General features: G+C 39.3%; 1 protein-coding gene across 7 annotated transcripts in view; it reads right to left on the bottom strand.

The window, feature by feature from the left end:
- The window catches only part of LOC127629152 (extracellular sulfatase Sulf-2-like), a 242,361-nt gene that overhangs the window by 114,131 nt on the left and 103,011 nt on the right, over positions 1-25,219 (bottom strand). The window contains exon 4 of one of the 7 annotated variants that reach the window (XM_052106242.1): positions 24,032-24,167. The exons of the other annotated variants lie outside the window; for them this stretch is intronic. The gene's annotated coding sequence lies outside the window, so the exon portion shown is untranslated. The remainder of the gene's footprint in view (positions 1-24,031; positions 24,168-25,219) is intronic. 7 annotated transcript variants of the gene reach the window in all.

The raw sequence follows: 25,219 nt of genomic DNA, 5'->3' as shown, positions 1-25,219 counted from the left end.
GATAGAGAATGAATGTGAGGATACTTTATGATCCAAATCAAGTTTTAAGTTAATAGAAGTAATCTGACTATATATTTTTTTACATAAAGACTTTACTTAATTTTAGACCTACACTACCATTAAAAGAAATCTCTTCTGCTCGCCAAGACTGGATTTATTTGATCCAAAATACAGAAACAACATTGATATTCTGAAATCTTTTTACAATTTAAAAGAACAGTTTTCTATTTAAATATATTGTAAAATGCAATTCGTGATCAAAGCTGAATTTTCAGCATCATTACTGCAGTTTTCAGTGTCACATGATCCTTCAGAAATCATCATAATATGCTGAATTTCTAATATGGGCATATTTAAAGTGCATTTTACTAATTTACACCTGAACAGATATTTGCAAGCACAAGCTTTGTTGATGATAATGAGGCAGCATAAACGCTATTTAAAATATAATCTAAACATTCATATAATTTTATATCATATTACATATCATATTTTTATTATAGAGCATACAATTTAAATACCTGCTTTAAACGGTCATCAGAGTCTCGCTCTTCTTCTGAGGAAAATGTTAACTCTTCCATACTATCCTGGAGCTTTCTCATCTGTGTATCATTGCAAACGCGCAGAAAAATGAATGAAATGTGTTTAAATCAAACCTCACAGTTGCCTGTGTATCGTTACAAACACGCAGAAAAGTTGAGTTGTGTTGTGTTTACATTAAACGTCAGAGTCGGGGGCGTGTACATTTGCATTGATCGTCTCAGCACATTAGCGTATGAATGGCGCGCTCTGCTGGTGGGTGGGATCACATTACAGATAATTAGATAGACCCGTAAAAAATGTACAGTGCTTTGTTTCAAACAGATTGCATTGCAGGAGAATATTTGTTTTAAATTTGAATTGTTTTATTAAAAAGTAGACATTTTAAGCTTTCTTTAGACATATGTTTCATGTTTGTGTGATAAGTATTCGCAGAGTTTCAGTTCATTTTTGTGACGCTTTTCTGAAATATGCTTGTGAACACAGAGACTGCTGAAAGCTCACCCTTATTATTTTCTTTATTTTACAAAAGCACAAGGTTTTGTTGTTATTGTGAGTATACACAAATAAAAGTAGACACTTTATAGTCTCTAATGATGTCTTACACTTATCTGTATGCCCCAAAATGATGGAGTATTATAAGTTGTTTCTGCTGTAATGACAAAAATATCCGTCGACCCCAGAGGGTTAAAGCTGGATTATGCTACATGACTTTTACACTGATTCGTCCAAGTTGGTGCTCATTGCCACTACCTTAGAAAATGTCTAGAGTTCTGGCAAACTAGCCGCACACTTGCCACAAATTTGCAGCAGATTTGCCACTTGTTATTTTCACATGCAAATGAGTTTGTGATTCGCTGCAAATGTTTGCAAGAAATTTGCAGTTCTTCAAAGGTAGGGGTTAACCTGTATCAAGCCTTTGGCAAGAATGGACAATTTGCCACAATTTGCCAAAACTAATCGTGATTACGGCTGCCACGATTAATTAATCGTGAAAACTGACGATTACAGCGTTCAGTTTAAGTCCTGTTGCGTCAATGGTTTCTATTTACAACATGTTTTTGCAGAGGTTGACTATTCTATCCAATCACTAACATGTCCATTGAGCAATGAAACGGCAATGGCCAATCAGAGCCACTTAGATTAGTCCTCCGTCCTATCTGTAATGACAAACTAATGTGCAAGTTTTAAACTGTCTGAATGCCTTGATGCTTGCTTTATGTTCCTGGTCTGTTCGCGCAGCACACGAAAATGTATACATAAGAAACATCACCTGACACTTGAAAAGAAGCTGTAGAACAAGAGCGAAAATAATTTTGTAAATATTTTGGATTTATTGCATATTGCACCGCTCACTTTGAACATAGATGTTAAATACACTGCAAATGAGCAACATGACAAAACAAAAATGATCCTGTTCTAATCAAGGCACAGACGGAGTGTAAATAATTGAGTTGTTATGTTGATTAGACAGCTTTGCTTTTAATGAGCATTCATGAGAGTGCGGAACATTGTGCGGAGCATCACCGCACTCGTGTCGAAATGCAAAACTCAAACAGTGTAAACCTACTGCAGTCATTGTAATGGGAGAGTTTGTCATGTTGCTCAATTTCAGTGTACATCCGTGGCGAAAAGTATTGGCAGTGACATAAATTTTGGGTTTCGCAAATTTTTCTGCTTCAGTTGTTGTGGTGTTGATTCACATTGTTTCTAGATTATTGTGCAGAGTGATCAGATGCATTTTAAATAATTGCAAAAAGCTTCATAACTTGATCCCAAAAACCCAAATTTCACTGTTTTTAGTGCTGGAACAAAATGACCAGCTAACATCATTTCAATAATCATATCAGCAGCACCTGGGAAAGTGTGAATGAGTACTAGTCAGGTGAAATCACTCTATCATTCTGATTGGATTATAAGAGACTGTTTGCTATAAAAGGAGGGAAGAAGTGCTTCCAATCATTGTGTTCTTGTTAGCAATGGGTACCATCATCGCTTTGTATCAAAATGGCCTCACATGCAAGGAAATTGCTGCAAAGAATATTGCACCTGAAAGAACCATTTAACGGATCATCAAGAACTTCAAGGAGAGAGGTTCAACTGCAGTGAAGATGGCTTCATGACCTCCCAGAGTGTCTAGCAAGCGCCAGGACCATCTCCTCCTGAGGAGTCAAGAACAGAGCTTGCTCAATATTGGTAGTAGGTTGGTGTGAGTGCATCTGCATGCACAGTGAGACAAAGATGGCCTGGTATCAAGAAGGGCAGCAAAGAAGCCACTTCTCTCCAAGAAAAACATCAAGAACAGACTGAAATTCTGCAGAAAGTGCAAGGATTGGACAGCAGAAGACTGGTGCAAAGATATTTTCTTTGATGAAGCCCCCTTCTGACTGTTTGGGACATCTGGAAAATCGATAGTCTGGAGAAATGTAAATTTAAATTTATGCATTTGGCAGACGCTTTTATCCAAAGCGACTTACAGAGCACATATTTACATTTATTCATTTGGCAGACGCTTTTATCCAAAGCGACTTACAAAAAGAGGAAGAACATCAGCGAATCATCTTAGGGAGACAGTGGTACAAAAAAGTGCCATATTACAAAGTTTCACTATCATCATAATAGTATACAAAACAGATTTAAGTGCAACAAGAAATGTTACACTTAAAACATATTACAGGGACAATCCCCCCGGAACAACCTGGAGTTAAGTGCCTTGCTCAAGGACACAATGGTGGTGGCTGTGGGGTTCGAACCAGCGACCTTCTGATTAACAGCCCTGTGCTTTAGCCACTACGCCACCACCACTCCAGGTGGAGAGGAAAATGAAAACGCTACCATGAACAGTGAAGCATCCTGAGACCATGTGTGGGGTTGCTTTTCATCCAAGGGAGTGGGCTCTCTCACAATTCTGCCCAAAAACACTGCCATGAATAAAGAATGAAAAGAAAGCAACTTTTCCCAATGATCCAGGAGCAATTTTGTGATGATCCGTGCATTTTCCAGCATGATGGAGCACGAGTGCAAGGCAAGAGTGATAATGAAGAGGCTCGGAGATCATTACATTGAAATTTTGGATCCGTGGCCAGGCAACTCCCTGGATCTTAATCCCATAGAGAACCCGTGGTCAATCCTCAAAAGGCGAGTGGACAAACAGTAGCCCACAATTGCAGCGGTTAGGAATAACAAGGGTCAACACTGTAAATATTGACTCTTTGCATAAATTGAGTGTTTTTGCCAATAAAAGCCTTTAAAACTTATGAAACACTTATCATTGTTTTCCAGTATACTATTGAAACATGTGAAAAAATAATCTACAAATACTGAAGCAGCAAACTTTGCAAAACACAAAATTTATGTCACTGCCAATGCTTTTGACCAAGGCTGTACAATTTATTAAAAATGTAATAACAGTTTTGTTTTGTCATGTTAATAAGTAACTTTTCTAAGTGGGTGGCTGTGGCTCAGTTGGTAGAGCGGGACAGCAGGGTTGGTGGTTCGAATCCTGGCCCACACGACTCAACATGCCGAAGTGTCCTTGGGCAAGACACTGAACCCGAAGTTGCTCCCAATGGCAGGCTAGCACCTTGCATGGCAGCTCTGCCGCCATTGGTGTATGAATGTGTGTGTGAATGGGTGAATGAGTCACAGTGTAAAGCACTTTGAATACTGTAAAGGTTAAAAAGGTGCTATATAAGTGCAGACCATTTACCATTTAAGTGTGTTTTGGATGTATAACCAACATAAAGAATATGGCATGAATAGAATATTTCAGGAATCACCATCATTGTTATTGCGTCTGGCTTATAAGACCCATTTGCCACGCAGCTGGTATTGGTACAGTAGATTTAAAAATTTTACGAATTGCACAAGCTCTGATTGCAAATGACTGTTTTTAATTTCCAAAGTGCAACCACTGAGGCCAAAAATTATCTACCAATGATCTTATGTGGTGGTCAGATACAGGGCAGTTACAAGGAAAACAAAGAGAACGAATGAGGACCCTTATCACTCTATAGTCGACTACGCCACCTTGAGTACACTGGGAAATAACAGCCCTTTTTAGGGGCATAGAGGTTCATTAGCCAAAGGTGAGCACAGAGACGTGAACAAGACAGTATACAGAGAGGATAACTATATTACACCATACAAAAAACATTTAATTCCTGCATTGAAACAGTTTCAACAGTCTCAACATACAAGTCACAAAAGACTGGTACCACACATCACATATACAAAACCACAGTTATCAGTCTCAAAAACAAAGGTCAAAGGAGATGGAAGGCTAACCTTCCACTATCGGACCAAACCTAGCGTGGAAGTCGTTCAGCGCATCTGGAAGGGAGGCATCTTTGTCACAGCCAACTGATGTTGTCCTGTAGTTGGTGATGTTCTGGATGCCCTGCCACATGTGCTGCGTGTCGCTTCTGTCCTGGAAGTGACTGTAGATGGTCTTGGAGAAGGTGACATCATCAATGCACTTGCTGATGTAGCTGGTCACTGATGCTGTTTATTCCTCCAAGTTGGTAGAGTCGCCATAAGTGTGTAAGTGTGTGATACCTAGCATTTTTAGAATCTGTTCCAAATGTAAAAGTTGAGTAGAGTAATCCAGCCTTTAGATGTATTGTTAAAGGACAGAATTGCACCAGTTAGAGGAAAGGACAGGAACATTAGAGTCTATAGGCATCTAGTATTGAAACTAGGACTAGGACCATCAACCCTACCCTTCCTGCAGACAAGACCAGTTTAGATTAGCATGAATTTCTATGGTTAGTGCTAATTTGGTGCTGGTAAAAACCTGCTATTCACCAGCAAAAATAAAAAAATAGAAAAATGCAAATTAACCAACATGGCCTTTCTGGCAAAGCTGGTTGTCCAAGGTCTTGCTGATTTTTGCTGGTTAAGTTAGTTTTGAAGCCTGGTGGAGACATCAGCATCTAAAATGTGACAAACATTTTCCAATGCATCATATATATCAGAGTTCGGTTTGTTTGGTGTGAAAGTGGTTCAGTTGAAAATGGGAGTTTGTGGTATGGTTCATGCAGACTGCAGTATAGTTTGAAATTGGTATAAATCTTAATGACATACTTCTTGCAATGTATCAACTGTAGACAGACACATTCTGAGCATGTTTTTGTAGTAAAACTAAAGAGAAGCAATTGAAGTGAACAAAATTTTGCAATTTTGGCCTCCTGAGTCATTACCTAGGTACAGTGGTAGCGTTGATGATACAAATTTACTGTGATTGTGAGCCAGATAATACAATGTGGAAAGGGAAACAGTTGGTATTACGACAAAGCACTCAAAGCAAGTGTAAAAACAACTTTAGTGACAAGCTTCCTTAAAAATTATTCAAAATACTCAAATTATAATGCAATATTAGTCTAGGAAATAAGACCAAAGGCAAACATACTATAAAGATGATTATATTCAATAAAAGCATTGAAATCATAATGCCTCTTCTGTGATGGGAACATATGTTTGCACAGAAAACACATGTTCCCTGAAAACCACAGTACATTTTTATGTATCAAAACAGCTGTATGCTATGACCTCTTAAGGGAGATTGAGTGCTAGAGAGACTCATAATGCCGAACCGAAATAACCTCATACAAATTCCACCTGCTCCCCTCACTTTACCCAAAGTCTTCATCTATCTCTCTTTATTTTGTATTTTCTATCCAGTCGCCATTTTTTCTCACGGACATAAACCCATAGCCGCACTACTTTTTCAGTAGCGTGACAGTAGCTCAGGTGTTTTCAAAATAGTCTAGCTTTTCCAGTAATGAGCTAAATTATCCGGTAAGTAGCTGTGTAGTGTGACAAAATGCACAATGAGCAAAATACGCTTGACTAAACCTCTCATGCAACTAAAGAGTCAAAAGATCAGATTTATTCTAGTGAATTAGATCATTCAAACGATTTGTAGTTGACTACTTCTTGTTAGTAGCTTGTAGTTTAGCTAACTACTTTTCTCATAAGGGTAGCTTGCTTATATTCAAACTATTTTAAATTATAATTTGCTTGTTACTTGGCAAGCAACAGTTTTACAGTTGAGGTCTACAATCACTCTTCCCCAAACACTCAAACACACTGTTTCACGCTGAAACACTACAATGTGATTTTGTGTCAGATTTCATATCCTTTTAAATTATTTTTATTTTTTAACAATCAATAGACACGCTATTAGCCCTTGAGCTGTTCTGGGAAATGCGCTTTATGTGTATGCTACACACATACACATCATCAACAGTCCATTCTTCTTTTATTAAGCTGTCACTGCACCTAACATACTGTTGCACATTGCTGGCTCATACACACCCATACACATAGTGTTGATTAAGCAGGTTGGTGACAGTAGGATGAATAAAGATGCCTGTGGAGGGGAGTGAAAGAAGGTAAAAGGCTAAATCATGTCTGTACTGTCACTTTGGTGAGCTTATGGATGAAACTCCCATCGGGCAGCACATTCATTCATTTCCTTCTCATCTCACCTCCTCGGACTGCCCTCAGCAGCTGAATTCCACACAATACACTTACATACACATTCAAACACTAACAATATTGCTTGAATGACTGGGATTATTTATCACCAATAACCCAGTTTTGGAGACGCTACTATGAAACTGTAGCTTGCAACAATAAAAGCTACACACAATTAAAAGTAGTTAAACAACAGTTAAGATCCCTTTTGTAGAGCAGTTAGCTACACAACAATTTATCAAAAGTAGCTAACAAATGAACTCATTGAAACATTCTTTTTTTTTCAGAATCCCTTAAAACCCAGCAGTATTTATCACAAAAACGAAGATCTCAATAGACGGTTTTCCACTATCGGCCCAGTGCGAGCCAGGAACATAAACAGTTCAGTCGGGGTCAACAACCTCGGACCATGAGCCACGAAACCAAAATCGCTCTGCATTCACACCATCGGGCCAAAAGACATGCAGCGTTGCCCTAAAACCTGCCTTTAAAATGCCACCTTGGTGCAAACGACACATACCCTGCCCATTTCACAAATGTTCCAGCATACCGTCCATGATCTCGAATCATGGAAAGTTCTTTCTTTGGCCACCGCTTTGTCCATTGTGCATCTTAACAGATTTGTAATGTGTCTGGAATTTTTTTGCTGAAATGCAGGTGTGTGACGTCACACAAATATGTCGGTACCCAGAGGAATGTACAAAGTTAGTGATAAACATTCACTTTTATTAAATGATGTCGATCAATGAGTCAAAGTTCCAACATTACAATATATTAAAGCTTGTTTAACAAATGTTTTCAGAGGCAGGTGTACAAAACACAGTAACTTAAACTCTCTTGTACACCTGTAACACAAAAGCTAGTGTTGCAGCATTATTTATCAGTTGGGTTGCCAGGAAACTTTCAAACCCCTGTTATGCTAACAGACGTGTTACCGTTTTGGTTATTTAAACATAATTTTCCAAGAAAATGGCAATGGAATTCCATTATGGTCGGAGTTCAGAGAATTCAATTAGGAGTATCCTACCAGGGCCTGTCAACCCATTAGGCGGCCTAGAAAAGAACCTAGGGTGGCATCGCTTCAGGGGTGCCGATCAATAAGTATGTGTTCAATCTGTGTTGAACAAAATGTTCTGTGTGTTCCGATGAAGTGTTGTGGCAACCCCTACGGAACAAATAGACCATGTACTAAATGCCTGACTACCATACTACACATACTGTTTCTGTTATACCTGTGTTTGGCAAAAACAGTGAGAGCATTATGTATAGTAACCCATTGTGAACATGGCCATAGAATCACAAGCGCGGGGCTCATGAATCAAAGTGATGCCCGATGCGTGAATTGATCAGTCTTTTGAGTCGGTTCTTCTCAATCAATTTGTCTAACTTTTGGGCTGAACAGTTTGAAGCTCTTTGTCACACAATAAAACAGCAATGGGATGCTTTAGAAGAAAGAGAACAAAAACATGAATGAAGTGGATATTTACTTACAATTTATTGAAACAAAACCTGCAGCTGCATTTAAATATTTGCCAGTGATGAAGATCATGTGTGTGTGCAGTCTGTGAATGACTGTCTACTGCAGTTAAAGAAACTTTCTAAATCAAAACCCTTACATTATACGAACAGCATAAAAGTACCAAAATTACCAACAACACCATGTTTTTTGGACATGTTCTTTATGATATAGGCCTACTGTATATAATAAAAATACCAAGGTTTTACCATATTGCACCATCACTGTACCATGATACTGCCACAGCAGGCTTTTGAGAAAGGTAACTTTGATAAACTTCAACTTGTGCTGTGTAATATGAAAAGGTGACAATATGTTTTAGTCCATTCCTTAATGCTACACCATATATGTTTATGATACAAAAGAGAATGTTCAACTAATGCTGCAAAAATCACAAGAAATTAATTCTTTGGTGCTGTTTTGCAAAATTATTAAATAATTTTAAACTCTCCTACAACATCATGGTACAGTAGATTGTGTACTTGACTTTATTGATAGGAAGATCGGATCATTTTACTGACTTGAATCTTTGAGTCTCATTCAGCAAAATGAACTAATCTTTAGTCAAGTCATTTCGTTCATTTGAGTAGAATTAAATTAAAATGTTACATTTTCAATAGCCAAATCCCCCCAACACGTCTGCTTATGCAAACTTTGATTATAGTCCCAATAAGGAAAAAATTATAATGCAGCTAAGGACAAATTATGAGAAACAGAAAGATTAGTTAACCTCTGGAATCTTCTTGTCCGAGTCATTTTTTCTTTTGTCATGTGACAGCCGTATATGCTATGCAGTGCATAGCGTGATAGCGCATACGGCCGTCACGTGACAGAAGAACGAATGACTCGGACCAGATGACTCGAGAGGTGAACTAATAATCTCTGTTTCCTGTGTGAGCAATGCATAGCATATACAGCTGTCACATGACTAAAGAACGAATTACTTTGACCAAAATAGTTGAAAGATGAACTAATAATTTGGTTGCTTAAGATTGCTTAAACAAAACTGAATCTTGCCCCATTTACATGTACTAAGAAACATTTTGGAGATCCGTTAGAAATAGGAAATGGGGTCCAAAATGTTTTGACATTGGTGCACTTGAACCATTTCAAAAAGAGATGATTACTATGATCAGGTGTAAACAGGGCCTCTGACTCCATTACTTATGTTTTTCGCTTGTCCACTTGTTATCGGATCACCCAAAAGGCATCTTAATACCAGGTGTAAACAGGGCCTCTGACTCCGCCAATGCTATTTGACAGAGAAAGTAATTTTAGAAGTTGCATTTCATTATTGCTCGTTCAGTTATAAGGGTGCATGTACAACCTATAAAAACACTTGTTGGAAAACATCACTTGTTCATAGGTGGAGGGTGAACAAACTGCAGGGTAAGGCTATGACGTATGTCTTATAATCAAAAATGAAACACACATAAACAGCTTTTGTTTTGTCTCCAATCACAGTGTAATTCCAATGGCAAATGAAATGTACAACAGTTCCTCTTAAGTAAACATTAAATGAGCTCATTCTGCCTCTTTGGAATGTCTGTCCTATTTAAACCATTCGTTTCATTTAAATCCCACACATACTGCATGTCTGGTTAGTGATGCTTGAGAAAACCTGGTTGAGATTTTCATTACCCTTTAGATCCGGTTTCTACGTTTGTTGGGCCAAACCTCTTACCTCTGTGGAATTCTCAGATTGTGCTATGGCAGCTCTGATTTTTTAGTATGAGCTTTCTCCTTTATACTAAATAGTTATGCTTGTGTATTTCTGTAAAATATCACGTAAATGAAACCTTTACCCTTAACCTGTGTGTTCAATCAAAGCTCCATCAGCTAATATCTTGCGTCAGGGAAAATATACTTGTAATGTTTTTTCAGAGTCATAATGAATTAGTTTTAAGACCATTACCTTTCCTGACTGTCTTTGATCAGTTCAAAGCAGACATCAGGCTTGGCCTTATATATATAAAACAATATATATAACTTCAGGGTGAAGTTGCACCTGGACATGCTTCTGTGAGATTCATCTCACTTTCAGTTGTGAAAGAGTCTGCCACGAAAATATTCTTACATTTTCTCTGGAGAGTGATAGAGAGGATTTGTCTTAAATATTTAGTCTTTTATCAAGTCTTTCTTTTCAGCATTCATTTGATGTCTGCTCTTTGCATTTATTCACCGCTCATAAAATCCAGTCTGGAAACACTGGCCATTAATGGCCACAAATCAGACGTGATAACACAGTCAAAACCGAAATAAAACTAATATACTGTAAAATGTCACAGCACAAAATCATTTATATTCATTCAAAAGTTAAAAAGGTTCTTCAAACTCCTGAATTTATTTCATTTTTCCTTCCTTTTCCACAGCTCAATTCTCCCATCTATTTTTATTCTACTTTATTTAATTTACTCTCTCCTTTAACTCTATCCATCTGTGTGTGTGTGTGTGTGTGTGTGTGTGTGTGTGTGTGTGTGTAGAGAGAGAGAGAGAGAGAGAGAGAGAGAGACGGACAAAGGAGAAACAGTAGGGGCCCTGGGTGCTTGTCACATCAGCTCAGAGGTCTAGGAACAGGGAGAAAGACATCTTAAAGGCCTTGCTGAATTTGCACTTTCTCCCAACTGTCTGTGGGTGTCGTAGAAAGTGTTATTACTTTTATTACAGGGTCCCAGATTTGGAGAGATGGACTATTCGAGCATACAGAAGGGCAGAATTTGAAAATGCTGTAGGCACTCTTGCTTGTCAGTCGTTTTCCCAATCACTTTATCTGATCAGCTCTAATGTGGCCTGTGACTGGGCTGTGCCACAAACACTATTAATGGAATTTTACAGGTTCAAAAGAACTTAAGCTCCATTAATAGCGTGTGTCACTTTACTATGGAAACTATTTCGACCCATCCCAGAGTCTGTAAATACAAATGAAAAATGTGTTGACAATAATAAACTTACAATAGAAGTGTATAGGGCAAGTCAACCGAAGGGTTTTAAAGCAAGAATATACAGCTCACACTTTAAGCTTGCTGTACAAAAATGTGTGCTTTTTGAGCTGTATGGTTTCTTTTTATACTTAAAAGTCATTGTTTTAACCGTTGAACAACTGTTCTCGATGGATGAACTTCTATTTTTAAACTGCTGATGCTGGAATTTGTATACAGTCCTTTTGTGGTAGACTTGATTGTATCCATGTTTTACTGGCTTTATATGGTCAACATAGGAGTTGAAAGTTGATATAACTTAACAGAATTTGTATTTTTTTTGTAATTAATTTATCACACTATTCTCATTATAACATATAAAAATGTTATATCTTGAGGATACACTAATGAAACAGTGATATTTGAACAAATATTCTGGTGCAATGCCTAGCCCCATAGGCATTTTACAAACTGAGAGACAGCTGAATGTGTTTTGGACATCTTACTTGATATTTTACTTGAAGTTATTTAAAATACAGTGGCGAATTCTCAGGGCCAGCAAAACCTTCTCTGCTAGCCTAACATGCCAAATAAATAAATATTTTTCATCCTTTCATTCTCAAATCTCCTTTTTGCCTATTTATTTTTAATCGCTTCCCACTTCTTAATTAAGCTACAAACAAATAGAGAATGTTTTTTTTTTTCCAGTCCAATCCAGTCAGAATTTATTTATTGATGCTTACAAGTGAAGTGTGACAACTGAGTCTGAACTCCACCCCATCAGGCTTTCAGAATTTCCACATAATCCCTCAACAGTGCAAATGAATGAGCAACTAAAGTCAGACTGTCAGATTCATCAGCCAATCAGATTGATTTATTTGTTCTTGGTGGGTGTGATCTTTAGGATATGGCACGGTCCAGGCCTTCTAGCTGGCCTTGAGAGACCCAATCACACTTTAAGTGATGTACGTAATTTGAAATCGAAGAGTGCGAGATAGTCGTCACTGCTGCTATCACCATTGAGAAAGAGATCTTTGTGGATTTAAAAACAGCAGATGTTCTGCATGACCGTGTGAATGCTTAATTTATTAAACAGGAAAGAAGGACTTATTTTGAAGTAAATTGGTAAGTGCTTATTGCATTGTTATAGCAACATCAGGACTTTTCTAAGTGTAAATTAGGGTGCTGGAGCATTCAAGTCGGAAAATCAGATTTTACAACTACCTAATTGGAAAAGTGCAATGGAATGCATCTTGAAGTCAGAATTACAACTTGAAGGCACGTGCAGAAATTCTCAACTCCGATTTTGCAAAAATGCAGGTGCATGATGTCACACAAACATGTTGACACTCAGGGAGATATACAAAGTTAGTGATAAACATTCACTTTATTAAGTAATATCGATAAATGAGTTTGTTTCCACATTAAAGCTTGTTTAACAAACATCTGCAGAAACAGGTGTATAAAACATTATAATCTCTTTTGATAATCGTACACCTGTAGCACAAATGCTAGCGCTGCATCATTGTTTATCAGTTGGTTTGCTAGGAAACCTCTAATGAGAGTTAAACACCTGCTAATCTAATGGGAGCGTTGCAGTTCTGAATATCGGAGAATGGAATGCATTAATGCTTGGAGATATCAAGTTGGAATATCCCACATCCAGCTTGAATGGAACGCATCATAACCGTGTACCCTGATGAAACAAAATTTATTGCAAGAAACTTTTAAATCATAAATATTTTTAGATATATTTTTCCAGGTATTATAGAACTCCTTGGTAGATTCATATGAAATATTATGATTTTGATCATGTCACAAAACAGTCATGCTGCAGTTAAAATTAGGCTTGCTTGAGCATTAAGTGTCATTTCAAGTTCAGGCTTTCGTGCGTGGACTTTTTAAAATGTCAGTTGGAACTATTAGTTGACTGCCATGCATAGAATCTTATACTGTGTTTTCTTAATGGCATGAATCGCACTGAAGGCCTATACTTAAAATGCACGGCCATTTAAAATATAAGTTTAGAATATTCAGTATTTTCATATATACTGTATATACTGTATTTAGTTGATACATTTTAAAGTAAAGGTAGGACAGACAGGGAGGGTACCTTTTTCAAATAAAAAATCGTATCTTTACAACGTGTTTTAATTCTTTCATATTTGTGTTCCTGTATTCTTGAGCCAATATTGTGGAGAGAGAGGTGGAGAGAGAGAGGGAAAGAGAGAAAGAGTGTGTGGGAGAGAAATCATATAGCAAGTCTCTTAAGCTTCACCTTCACCTTTTTGTTATAATGAGCTATATGTCACAAAAGACACACACACACTGATAAAGAATATTTTATTTGTGTGGAGCTGTTGTCATATTAACTTAAGATGTGTTGGCTCTGCTGGTTTCCAAGCAGATATCAACCTCCCCTTAATACACACAATTAAACACACACACTCTTCCCCCAGAGCCTGTTGAGTGAGTCATGCTGTATAGCAAGAGCATCGCTGTATCAGATGTGAGATGAGTCTGATCAAACTCTGGATCAGCTCAGAGAAAGAGATATTGATTCTAAGAGGACAATGTTGCAGAACTCTGGGTTCCCCTTCTGTCACTCACTCGACATTGTGTCGATATAGTGACACCAGGGTTCACCGTTGAGAGCCCAGAACACCTCCCATTCTTTGAGAAAAGGCAAATGAGAATTGGCAAGTGGAATTTGCATGCTACTCCCATGGACATATAAAAGGAGCTGGAATGCCCACTCCATTCAGATTTTCTCTTCGGAGCAGAGTGGTTGTACTATCAGCGAGCTGAATACTACTGCTGTTCCATTCACCTCTTAAGAAGCATATGCTATTGGATATACCCCGCATTTCCAGTGGCTTTCTCTCCTTCTGCACTACGAGTGCAGATTTTGCACCCGGGTGCTTCGATGGCACTAAAAGGGTGTATATTCCTGCTAGAGTATATTTTCTCTATTACAGCACAAACTTTGATGTTGAACGTCTTTTTAAAGACACATCTTTTTCCATCTTTGTGTGATTCCTGGATGCGGTCGTTATCTCTCCGCTTCTGACGGCCACGGGTGCTGCCTCACGTGTCTGGGGAAGATCTGACGAGGTCGTGGAGGGCACAATTTCTTGCATGAAACAGACTGTCGGGTTTGTCTGCTCTCACTACTCCCGACGGCAGGGCGGTCCACAGAGGTCCCTCAGGTGGATTAAGCGGTTGCAATGCACCTGTGCTCGCAAAATGCTGTCACCTGGCGGGATCGACCGGCGCTCTTCTACAGGCTCCTACCAGAGCCTGTAGGACTACGTTGTCGCTGGTGACGTATTGCCAGGTGTTGACCTCCACTTTTGGGCAGGATGTGGTCTCCACGGGGTCTTTTCCCCCCTGAAAAAAATAGGTAAGGAAAAGAACACCTTCCCCGATGCGTTTGATAGCGTTAGATGGCCCCAGCCGAATCCAGAAAAGGCCACGGCTGGCACAGCCTGCTCCCATGCTAGTTACGTCGCTTCCACCCTCGTGGATGTGGGGAACTTCATGACGTCTTTTGGGGCATTGGGGGAGTTTATGTACAGACTGATGCTCCTGCTAATACGCATGCAGTAGATTGCTTGCACCTGCATAGCATTTCCCGTAACACGGTTCAGCTGTTGCGGCATTTTTCTATAGGGACCACTGGTGTCACTACATCAACACAACGTCGAGTGAGAGACAGAAGGGGAACCTCAAGGCTACTGTTGTAACCTCTGTTTCCTGATGGAGGGAACGAGACATTGTGTCCCTCTTGCCACAACACTGTACTAGTCGCTGAAATGGCTGGACCTTTTCTTGGCTCCTCAGCACAAAACTGGAGTGGGCATTCCAGCTCCTTTTATACCTGTATGTCCGGGGGAGTGGCATGCAATTCAACTCGCCAAATCTCATTGGCCTTTCCTCAAAGAATGAGAGGTGTTCGGGGCTCTCAAGAGCCACCCCTGCTGTTGCTACATCAACATAATGTCTCGTTCCCTCCATCAGGGAATGGAGGTTACGACAGTAACCATGAAGTTTTTGGGTGGGGTGAGCTAACCCTTTAGAGATATTCTCTCTCTTTGGTGCATATCTATTGTATACTGATCCAATGAAATAAAATAAAACATATGTATATCTGTTTTAGAGACTGGAATTAATGGTTAAGAAAAGAACGCTCCTCAAATACAGGAAAGCAAGCACTTGCAGGCAAATTTACAGGGTGAATTTTTGCAGAGATTAATGTAGCAGATATTTGAGATAAGGGACAAAACATGTTTAAAATCATGTTTTATATACTAAATTAATTTGAATTGGATATACAGTATCTGTAGCCAGTGTTTCCCAACCACTGTGAAAAGACTTTCAGGTGTGCCATGGAAAATTATAAAATTCCACACAAAAAATTTCAGGGATCCAAACTCCACACCTTTTGGAGAAATTCACCGGTTTGAAACCATAATCGGTCACTTTTGTGATTGTGAAGAGCAATGACTAATGTGCAAAAGTGACTGAAATTTATACGCATTCACATGAGTCGCGTCAACATGGCAGAATACGTCTCAGGTTACTTAACTCTAACCCTTGTTCCTTGATAAAAGGAACGAGATGCTGCACTGATTTATCGCTTTGGGAACGTCTTTAGGATTGACCAGCTGTGAATATGTGTGCAACATGTCAATGAAATTGACTAGAATTTATAGCCTCCGCCGGTGACATCATCAGGATGCGACGGTACAGGGGCTATAAATAGATGTGCCACAGATGCATTGTCAGGTACTTTGTATGAAGAGCAGACCTGAGGCAACCTCAGTGCAGCAATGAAGTGCAACATCTCGTTCAGCTTTTATCAGGGAACAGGGGTTACAGTTAAGTAACCCGAGATGTTCCCCATCAAAAAGCTACACTTTGATGCTGCACTGATTTAGTGCTTTGGGAACGAGAATACCCATGCCACCGCACTGTGGATGTCCAGACCTCTTATGGTTGTGCTCACAAGAGCGTGAGAGTCTCAGACATGAGCTTGTGATGTAGACTCAAGGACATAAGAGTGGCATAAACATCCAAATTATATTATCTTATGAATGTATGTGGAGAGGACCAGCCCGCCACATTACAAACATGTTGCAGAGGGACACCTCTGGCCAAAGCTTTTAGAGTGGTAGAGTGAGCCCTGATATCTACTGGCGAAGCTTGACCACGCACCTCGTAGGCCAGGGCAATAGCATCCCTCACCCAATGTGACATAGTTTGCTTGGTGGCGGCCACCCCTTTGTTACGACCTCCATGACAAACAAATAGTAGCCCTGACACACGCCACTGGCTAGTGCGGTTGACATAAGTCTGAAGGGCATGGACTGGACAAAGTCTGTGAAGTCTTTCCTGCTCTGGGAAAATAAATGGCAGGGAGCAGAAGGCTTTGAGAGTGAACGGATGTACGGTCAAGAAAGGAACCTTAGGCAGGTAGTCAGGATGATGGTGCAATATTGCTTTAGCTATTCCTGAGGCAAGATCTAAGCAGGATGGCAAGATGAACAGAGCCTGCAGACCCCCAATTCTTTTAAGAGAAGTAATTGCCATAAGAAAAACCATCTTGAGAGTCAGAAGTTTATCAGACGCTGAATCTAGATGTTCAAAGGGGGTCTCAACCAGACCCTCAAGGACTATTGCTAAGTCCCATGAAGGGATCCTGGTCCTAGCAGGAGGTCTCAAATGCATGGCTCCACGAATGAAGCGAGCGAGCAGGGGATATTTCCCCAAAGGCATCCCGTCAATCAAGGCATGGCAAGCTGATAGAGCGGCCACATAAACCCTGAGAGTGGCAGGACATGTGCCTGCTGATAATTTTTCCTGCAGAAAATCCAGAACTGAAGCAATCTGGCAGTTAACTGGATCTGCATTATGTGCACTGCACCATCTTTCAAAGACACCCCATTTATTGGCGTAGATTCTTCTAGTAGGGGGAGCCCTAGCACTTAAAATGGTCTCGATAACCTCAGGTAAAAGCCCTGTGTCCCTCAGTTGGTACCCCTCAGGGGCCAAACATGAAGGTTTGCATTTTTACATTTTACACCACTCCACCCACCATATACAACCCTACCCAACCAACCCCAATAGAACTATCCCCAATCAGAACAACAGGACTTGCATACATGTATACATACATATATATGTACATATATACACATACAAGCAAACATACATACATAAATTAAATGATAATAATAATAAAAGGATATATATATATATATATATATATATATATATATATATATATATATACACACACCTCCACTCAGTCCACATCTAAGGATGGTAAATCATTAAAAAATGTGAGAAATTGTTGCCATTTTTCAAAGAAGGATTCCCCCCTACCTCTAATATTGTACTTCATTTTTTCAAGTTTAAAAAAAAGGCCAAATCTTTGAGCCAAACTGAAATCAAAGGGGGTTGTGGGGAAGTCCAAGATAACAGTATTCTGCGCATAGCGAGAAGAGATGCAAAAGCCAGCCTGTCTACGGCATAAACGCTGAGACTGAGATGAAACACCAAAGACTGCAATCAAAGAGCTAGCAACTAACTTGACCCCTAGGACATCAGAAACTATTGTAAAGAAAGAATACCAAAAGTTTTGCAATTTGGGACAAAGAACAAACATATGGCTAAGGTCACATGGTGAAAGTTTACATTTATCACACAAATCTGAAACATTGGGGTATATTTTAGAAAGTTTTATCAGGCAGCAGGTCAGGCTGGTGCTGCCCTGCACACTATTGCAGTGTTACAGGCATATCATGCTGACCTGTTTAAGGACCTGAGTGCGGGCACCACGGTCGACAAAGAAGCTTTCTCAGAGCTTTGTCGAGCCATGGATCTGTCTCTCCGCGTGACCAAACAGATGGCTCGCGCCATTGGCTGGTCTATGGCTGCTTTGGTCAGCACAGAGAGACATTTATGGCTCAACCTGTCGGGCATCAGAGACAAGGACAAAGTTTTACTCCTCGATGCCCATCTCAGAGAACCTGGCAGCATGGAAGCTACTGCCAGGTGTTTCAATGTGGGTACTACGAACAGTAAAAAAAGGCTACAGAATTAAATTCCATCGCCGTCCTCCGCGTTTCAATGCCATGGTCTCCACTACCATTAAATCGGAACAAGCATGTCTACTGTGGAAAGAAATCTCTTGGTCAAAGGGGCATAGAACATGTTTCAAGTCAGGTTATTACAGCAGATACTTCCTGCTTCCCAAGATGGGTGGGGTGTTGTGTCCGATTTTAGACCTTCAAGGCTTGAATCGCTCAGTCAGGGCATTCAAGTTCAAGATGCTAACCGTCAAGACGGTCGTGTCTCAAATCGATCGATCTCATGGATACATACTTTCATATAGAAATTGTGCCACAACACAGGAAGTTCCTGAGGATACTAGCACAGTCACAAGAACTGGCATTTCAGCACAGTGATATCGTCTTAGCTCATCTGGTTTCTCTGGGTCTGAGACTCAACGTCAGAAAGAGCGTTCTCTCTCCCACTCAGGAAATTACCTATCTGGGGGTTGAATGGTATTCGATCATGATGCAGGCACAATTGTCTCCCGCTCGAATCGTGTCCATTTAGAACACCCTGAGCAAAGTCAGGTAGGCAAGTATCAATGAATACTAGGTCTCATGGCATCTGCGTCCTTTGTTATCCCTTTGGGCCTTCTGCACATGAGACCGTTTCAGTTGTGGCTCAAAGCCATAGGCAGGGCAGATAAGCAAGTTGCTAATGACAGACGCCTCCCTGACGGGCTGTGGAGCGATCTTAAGTGGTCGTCCAGCTCATTGGGAATGGGAGTGTCATCAGCTCGATTGGCACATCAACTGCCTCGAGTTGATGGCTGTATTTCTGGCTCTGAAATGCTTCCTCCCGTATTTGAGAGGCTGCCATGTCCTGGTGCGGGTGGACAACACAGCAGTAGTCTCTGATTCGCTCAGGACACCTTTGGGGTGCAACCAATTTCAGTTAAAAACTTTCCTACCCAAGGTAGAACTTCCTCTTCTTATCTGAATCTTCTCTCTTGAAACGCTCTCTTGGAATCGTCACGTGGCCTCCTCTCTTCAGCTCTCTTGTGGTTCCAGATCCTCTGTGCCATGTACACACAAAGTCCTGAAGAAGCCTCTCACTCTCTGCTCTATGGTTCACACACCCAACAGGAGTCACGAGTCTTCCTTGCAGAAGACCTCGCTGCATTCAGACAATAAATATTTGCAATCATAACGTCCAAAACATCGACGAAACGAACTTTCGACAAAGAGCCAAAGAACCAAGCAACACAAAAACATAACATAAGGAAACGCAATGACACAAGTACAAATGACAAGTACATCTCCAGACTTTTGCTCAAAGTGCTGGTGTATTAGTTAAATACCTTGGGTAATCAAATTGCTAATCAAAGGCATTGTCAACAGACACAATAAAGTTTTTATGTTATCCTCTGTATGTGATTATTTATTTCACATTCTGTCACTTTTCATTTCACATACTCACCAACCTGTTTCATGTTGTATGTGTTAGATTAGTTTTATGTTTAGAATAGCAATACAATTTGTCTGTATTCAAAGATAATTTGACTGTGGCATATTTTGATAAATAATCTCATTTAGCTTCAAACCTATACCTAAATATGTGTAATATTATTTTCAATAAGCCATGAATATAATATTACTCCAATAAGTGAATTAATCATAATTCCCTTATTTAAAGTGAATTCCTTACAATAGAAATTGTGAGCGGATACAACGAGACGTTGTATTACAATTTTAATGGTGGAGAATTTTATTCAGACAAATCCAGTTATTTGTCATTTATCTAATTTATAATGGTTGTTGAACGTAACTTATTACATTATAAATTTCCTTACATAATAATGTAGAAAAAGGACAGTTTAATAAAATTTCTAGCTCACACATACTGTTGCTACATATAATGGTGGAGAATTGCGGCACTTTAATTCATACCGTGTACATCTACATCAACCACATTTCCTACAAGATAGAAAAATGTGTGTAGATGGTTTTAAAGTATGTGGTCTTATTAAATTGTCTGTTTGTTTGTTTGTGTGTGTGTGTGTGTGTGTGTGTGTGTAGTGTTCCTCTGAGACTAACTATTCTAGTCCACCAATAAAGCATGAACTGGCCTCTCTTGCCGACTGCCTATAAACACACATACAGTACACACACACACTCTCTTCCTGCAGGATCAGGTAGCTATTACCTGAAAAATAATGCCCCGCTCTGGCAAGACAGATTGTGTATTTATATCAGAGTCTGGAGGGAGAGACAGAAACACAGAGAGAGATGGAGAGTATCAGAAGAGGTGGATAGATAAAAAGATGTGCCTGAACTCAGAGAGCAGGAGAGAGATAAACGAAGGACAGAGTAAAAGTGATTCTATATGATAAAACAAGCAAATCACCAAACAAAGAAAATACTGTAGCGGGGAGGAAACAGATCCAACAGCAGCAGGACAAAAAGAGATTCAGATGTGTTTGCTCAAAGTGAGATGTGTATAGAAAGTAATGCGTTAATCCATATCTTATTTTAACCTGAATAAAGCATGCAACTGTAGATGCAACTGTAGATCCATTCAATGCAAGAGAATGGTGATCAGACCTTTAAAAAAACAAGCATTAACATATAAACGTAATCCATATAACTCCAGTAGATAAATACATAGAACTACATGGTTTTCTTGTGTAATTTGTAATCTAGCTTTTAGTAAAAATGCAGACAGACAGTACAGTGCTTAGATTAAGTCCTTGTTTAACTGGAATTAGATTCATTTCATCACTCTGTACAGGACTAGATTAAAAGGTTGAATGGGTTTGGAATTAATGTGGTGTAAAATCCAAAGTTTGTTTTCCTGGTAGATTTTTTATGTGGGTACATACTTCTCTTTAGTTTGGGGACAAATTTGCCCCTAGAAGTGAGCTAAATCTGATATATCCTCTCTTTGGGCATATCCTCATTTAATGTTTAACAGTGATTCTAATTAGCTTTATACATATATATATTGTGAAATTTTGCTGGCTCTCATTTTTTTTCAGTGACCTGTTGATCTAGTTCTGAACTTTCATATGTCGACCTGCAGGATTAACAATGCAAGAATCAGGTCAGAGGAAGAGGTGTTACACAAGAGCTCAATTCAAAAGTTAACAGGCGCACACACACTGAAAACTCCCTCTCCCTCTCTTTGTCTGGCTGTCTCCCTCTTTCTGTGAATCAGTCATTGCCTCCGCTATGACCTCGGCATGTTACAAAACAATGATCACGTCCTGATCCATTATCCCGCTCTCCCTCAGCCCCGGTGCTAGAGGCCCACAGTAACCACGGCAAATTGCCCAGCCGTAATTACAGCTCGTTCGCTGCTTTGCCATTATGCTTTGGGTCGGTTCATCACTTAGATTTCAGAATCATTCTCTACTTTCTCTATTCCTTATGTGTCTGTTTGATTATGTGCAGTGTGAAGGGCAGGAATAGTGAAATCGCTCTTTGTGTCTGTCTAAATATCCATCCACCCATAGGGATAATATGCAGTCAGCTGCTCATATGGCAACAATAGGTCTTATCTTGATTTAATGACCAGCTGATTTTACATTATCAGGCTTACTACAGGGCTTGTTAACAAATAAAGGAGCAAATGTACACAAAATATTGACTTCAAAACAATTTTATCAAACGAAAAGGAAGAGACCATGTTGTGATTTGAGAGACATGAAACTAGCACAGCTATGAAGAAAATCAGTTGCTTGGCACAATGATTAATTTAAAAGTTTAACGGTGACAATATGAAAGTATTTCACAGCAGATTGCTGCGATTTACCAATCAGAATCAATCATTCCAGAGTGCTGCATTATAAATTAGGATATGAGCCACAGTGAACATCATTTTCAGAATCTGTCTCTCTCTTTACTTTATATTCTCTCCATCCTGCTCCTCCTGTATCTGCTCAACCTTCTCTCCCAAATATTCTTCTCTGAGTTTTTTTTCTTGCACCCATTCTGTGAAATTACACTCACAGATGAGACCATGAAATATAGCGAAACACAACACACCAGATTGCACATGTGCACACGTGCTGTTTCATCCCTGCATCTAATTGCTCGCCCATAAATTCTTTCAGCGCTTCATCAATCCATCTGTCGATATTCATGGTTAAGAGAGAGAAAACGAAGGCATTATGATCAAAAATAAATGCTGCGATGAAAGTAAACGAAAGCAACAGAACTGGATATAAAGATATAAAGGGATGAAATGCGGACGGGTCTCAAAGCAGAGTTCACCCCCCATAGCTCACCTCACTAATGGTTAGTGTCAGTGTGTGAGTGTCAGCTGTATGTTTTGCAAGTTGTATTTTTAGCACTACAGATTAAAGAAGACTCTGCTCTGGGGGGAAATACAAGTAGCAAAATAGAGAACAACAGCATGATGAAATATTTATAGCTTGTTAAACCATATAATTTTGCAATTATGCAACACCAAAAATCAACCAAACCTTGAGACTAAATTAACATTTGTTTCATCACACCTTCAAACATTTCTCAGTAAAAACATTAAGACATATATTATATATATTATTTTCAGCCTTCACACCTCAACATAAAAACCAGCCAAGCTTAAAACTGATGTGTGATATTCTTTCAATGATATTTTTTCTCTCATATCCAAGATTAATATTCAGTCAAATGATTCGGACGTCAAGAAATTCTACATGGTGCAAGCTAATAGGTCCTTTGAACATGCAATCGGTTCGCCAATCAGCTTAGAGTCAAACTGGGTTAACCTCCTCATGGTCGCTATAATGTTCTCGCTCTGGTGGGGCGTGGATGCCTCGGAGAATAGCGTGAAGCCTCCACACATGCTAGGTCTCCTCGGTAACGCGTTCAACGAGCCATGTGATGAGATGCGTGGGTTGACACTCACAGACATGGAGGCAACTGAGATTCGTCCTCCGCTACATGGATTGAGGTGTGTCACTACACCAGCACGAGGACTTAGAGCACATTGGGAACTGAGCATTCCAAATTGGGGAGAAAATCCAAAAAAGAAAAAGAAAAATCATATTGAGACACCTGCTTTCAGTTAAACAGTATTTGTTGCATTGCGTCTAGCTTTTTTTTGCACAAGAATGCAATCGATCTGAAGTCATCGTCAGTGCTTGGCACAAACCCAAACTTCGAATACACAATTTTAGCATTAAAAGTGAATTTTTTCTTAAATTAGACGAATATTCGAAATATTCGCACTTTAATTTGTAAATTTAATTTGGCCTATTGGGCTATTCTTGTATCTTGTATATTCTAGAAATAGCAAATCTTCATACCTGCAGATCTAGCAGATCTAGTCCACCAAGACCAAACGACCAACTGTTTGTAGTCAGCCATTTTTTTTTTTTTAACCTAAAAAATACCTAATAATCTTTTTGTGGCCCATCCAGCCTGACATAGCATGGTGTTATTTGGATCTGTTTAGAAACAGCAATTATTTTTAAAATTCCATTTGGTGAAGTGTTGCAGACATTACACACCTTTAACCCTGGATCAAGTCTCTCTTCAAAATGCAAACGTTCATCGGAGTCTCGCTCGTCTTCTGAGGAAAATGTTAACTCTTCGTCACTATCCAAGAGCTTTCTCGCCTGTGTATCTTGCGATCTTCCAAATGCGCTGAAAAGTGAACGAACTAGATATTTTTAAGGCACAGTAGGGGACATTTACCATTTGCATTGATTGTCACAGCACATTACCGTATGAATAGCACCCTCTGCCTGTGGGTGTGATCACATTACGGATAAATAGCTGAGCCAGTAAAAACTGTACATCACTTTGTTATCATATTATTATAATATTGACATTGACCTTTTACAAAAGGAGTTGACTAAATCATAAGGGGGTTTTCATTCTTGTAAACTTAGTAAGAGATGGAGTTACATCATGTAACGCTTCTCACTTTTCCTTAACTTTGTTTATAGTTGAATTAGGGGTGCCAGACAGTGACCAGCTGTCGATTGTGTGACTGTCAGGTTCTTTCTGTCAGTCAAGTCTTTATTTCAGTTACATTGGAAAAATGTAAATGCAAAAAGTGTATGGAATATTTTAGTACAAAATTCTCACATAAACCCCTAGACTTGGAAAAAAAAGGTAACATTCTTACCAAAATAAACAATAAATAAAGAAATTAAGTTCAAAACACCCCATATATGCAGTCTTTTTAAATTATATTGTCATCAATTCAACACACAAAGCAAGAACTGTCCCACAAGCATAAAAGTCCAAAAAGTCCCAAAAAACATAAAAAACATCACCCTTCCACAGATGGTCCACCAGAGAATAACAAGGTTCAATAATGTAGTCAAGAAGCACTCAGAGCAGTTTAGTCAGCTTTTTTTTGTCATGGTCCAAAAACACGAGTTAGCTGTCAGAGCTAACATGTGCTTCTTGACTTTTACACTCTTACGGCCGCCATATTTATTTTCAACAAAACTGGATTTAAAAGTGAAAGTAGGGGCAGAGCTAATATGGACTCCATCTTGTTCTCCTGCCACTATAGCAAGTTTCCAATGGATGACGGTAAGTTGCATCTTCTCTTCTTTTGAGATTACATTGACATGAAATAATGTTTCATTTGAAAATATGATTTAAATATGTAAAATGGTTTTACGATTGTGAATGACAGCATCACATTCTCCCATGAACCGAAACAATCCAACTACACCGGA

This window comes from Xyrauchen texanus, chromosome 35, assembly GCF_025860055.1.
Source record: "Xyrauchen texanus isolate HMW12.3.18 chromosome 35, RBS_HiC_50CHRs, whole genome shotgun sequence".
Lineage (NCBI taxonomy): Eukaryota > Metazoa > Chordata > Actinopteri > Cypriniformes > Catostomidae > Xyrauchen > Xyrauchen texanus.
The sequence above is the reverse complement of the archived record's forward strand: the minus strand, read 5'-3'. Positions and strand labels throughout refer to the sequence as shown.